Genomic DNA, 3132 nt, shown 5'->3' with positions numbered 1-3132 from the left:
AATGCGACCAGCGCGGTGCAGTTGCGCGGTCGGCGACGCGCTACGGTTGCGCGTTCGGCGGTGCGCTGCAGTTGCACGATTGGACAAAAATGCGCAAACGAAAAAATGCTTTAAAAAGGCGGGGTTTTTTTTGCTCGGAACGGATTATTTTTTTTCCATTATTTGTAATGGGAAAATATGATTCGGAATTCGAACGATTCACTTCTCGAACAGCCTTCTGGAACGGATTGTGTTCGAAAACCGAGGCTCCACTGTACACACTTCAGTGTTGTATTATAATTGTTGGGAACGTACACTGATGTACTCTTAAAATAGATTATTCGATTTTGGTCCAATGCGTGTTTAGTTTGGGTTGTAATTCCACTCATGACGGCGGCACACAAATTACTTGAGACAGTATTAATTCAATCAAGAAGTAGAAATTTATCATCACAGTCAAGAGACGAACATCCATTCGGACTCGTGTGGGCCCATGGTGTGGTTTGTTTTAGGACATTTGAATGGACATTCATACTCACCCGTCATGTTAATTATTCTTTTGAATTACTTTTTGTGAATATGTTTCTGAACACGTGATATGCAAATCTGAATACGTTATATGCAAATAGTACTATATTGTATCAGTGGCTAGTATTTGGGGATTTCAATAAGGCACCTGGGGCAATTACGGGGGTCCTCTGTACCCAGAAGTAGTAGACGGTGAGCGGGAGTTTTGCCGGGTCTCGACTGTAACTGCCGTTGTTGTGCTGTGTGTTTCAGGTGAGTAACGCTGTTGAAGTGATGATGATCAGAACTTGCAATACTGCTGGTAGTCGGAGCTAATTATTGTTTGAGAATATGATACTTACGGTTATTGTTGTACAATGTATAATTTTGCGTGTAACATGGACAGTGTGATGTTTATAACGGGTCCTCTGTACCCGGAAGTAGTAGACAGTGAACGGGAGTTTTGCCGGGTCTTGACTGGAACTGCTGCTGTTGTGCTGTGTGTTTCAGTAAATGTATTATTTTGACAATAAACTTTGCATACGTGGAGTGATTTTCGTCCACGCGTGCGACACTCGCACACCTATGAGCAATTTGGAGCGCCCAATTGGCAGTTTTTGGGATGTGGGGGGGGAGCCGGAGCGGCAAAGTTATTTTTGGGGTTTGACTGAAAATGTACAGCATTGCATGACAAGGTGTCAGTCATTCTATCTCTCTGTCTCTCTTCATGTATCTCTCTCTGGCACATTTTGAAAACTGCTGCCTAATATGATCTCTAAAAACCACTCTGGAGAGAAGAATTCTGTAATCCTCAAATCTGCATAATACTCCTTGCATTAACGCAGGATGCACTTCACCTGATCAACCTGTTTTCTTCATGTTGGCACTTACTGTATGGTAAAGAGCACTGTAAAATGGTCTGCGTACATTTGACAGGGATTTGTAATAAACATCGCAGCTGCAATATTAATGGGCAATATGTTTATTTTATTTGTCTTCTCATTTTCCTTCTGCACTCCTTCAGCTTTTTTTAGTAATGGGGAACAAGCCAACCTCGGCCAGATGTAAAATTCCTCACTGAATCACAAGTGGGACGTTTCCACAATTACATCATGGTCCACACTGCCAGGAAGTCAACCACAGGAGAAGAGTGACACCGGTTGGAAAAAGAAGGGGAAAAAAATCCACAGCTCAAGTGAGGCCTTTAAATCCTCTCCATCTACGTAATTAAAAGACTTGATCTTTAAACCTGAATTTCAATCCCATTCCTCATACAGTCAACGTGTCAAGTGGAACGAAAAAGTGTGTGCACTACATTGTTCGGGACATTTTCCACACGAGGACTAGAAGAAGAAAATAAGCAAGAGCTCCGAGCTCTGATTAATCACCACCTCCATTTCTGCTCAGCAGACCATCATTTGCGTCATTAGAGTTCATCATTAACAACAATACGCACCTAGAGGAACGATTGCATATGGGCAAGGCCTTCAAAGCCTGACTCTCGTGTGCTCATTTTCTCCATTTCCTCTCACTTTCACCCTGGCAAAGCATTCCCGAGGCTGGAGGTTGTTTGGAATGTTGACTTTGGACTCCCAGATGTAAAACGATCACAACCCGCCGAGCGCTGGTCCACCACCACCGACTACAAGACAAATACTGCACACTCGCTGAGGGCTTTCATTTGTTTTTTTGCTCAATTGATCACCAGGCGAATTACATGTGTCAATGCCCCGGAGACGAGGTCACTGCCTCAAATTGGAGCCAATTGGCGTCACCAGAGGGAGGAAATTCTGCCTTTGTGCAATCATCTCTTCACTCTGAAGAAATGCAAACTCAGAATGAAATCACAGATTAGGGAGTTAGTCAAATTTAGATTTGGGTAGTTTCAAACCCCAGCACTGCAGTAGTTACTTGACCCTTTTGGTGAAAGTGAATCATATTTTCTACCATTTTCGTCACCTAAATTTGCGGGCACCCAAAAGCTTTTAAATGCTTGATGTTTACAGAAGTCACTGTCCAGTATGGCAAAACAGAGCTTACACGCCCATGCCATATACATAACACCGCCTCCACCATGTTTGACATGATGTGGTATGCTTTGGATCACAAGATGTTCCCTTTGGCTCTTTTCACTGTCCCAGAGAGAAAATAATGTGAATCCGTCCTTTTTTCTATGTTGGTTGAGCTCGACAAGAGATTATATACGCAGTTTCTTTACCAATATTGGTCCAACCAAATATATTATTGTACTGTCTGTTACGGGGGACCTCTGAGTGCAGCCTGTACTTCGAATGAGTTGTTTATTTATACATTATGTACGGTTGTCCCAACCAAAACAGCATGTCAGTTAAATGACATTATGTACGATTGTCCCGATCAAAACAACATGTCAGTTAAACGACAGTTGTATTCCTACTTTGTCAGTGAATTCAGCCCCTGTAATTAGAGGTCATTTTCACTATGTGCTGTATGTATTGAGTCACTCACACCTCAGCTTGAACTTCCCAGAAGGCTTTGGCCGTCTGTGCGCTGACATATAATTTGACACGTATTTATTCGTATCAACATGCAGAGTGAAATGAGAGTTGCATTGACATTTCGAGCAAAGAGTCATGCATGCAGCTAGCACAGGAAGAGTTTAGTTTA

General features: G+C 42.6%; 1 long non-coding RNA gene across 1 annotated transcript; it reads left to right on the top strand.

Annotated features, from left to right (window-relative positions):
- Positions 1–657: 657 nt before the first annotated feature.
- Positions 658–2353, top strand: LOC148404616 (uncharacterized). Its single transcript, XR_015860861.1, has 3 exons — positions 658–759; positions 1511–1681; positions 1764–2353. It is a non-coding gene; the product is annotated as an uncharacterized LOC148404616 (long non-coding RNA).
- The last annotated feature ends 779 nt before the right edge of the window (positions 2354–3132 follow it).

The sequence above is a fragment of the Syngnathus floridae genome, chromosome 1 (assembly GCF_059516105.1).
Source record: "Syngnathus floridae isolate MCC-2025c chromosome 1, RoL_Sflo_1.0, whole genome shotgun sequence".
In the NCBI taxonomy this organism is placed as follows: domain Eukaryota; kingdom Metazoa; phylum Chordata; class Actinopteri; order Syngnathiformes; family Syngnathidae; genus Syngnathus; species Syngnathus floridae.
The sequence above is the reverse complement of the archived record's forward strand: the minus strand, read 5'-3'. Positions and strand labels throughout refer to the sequence as shown.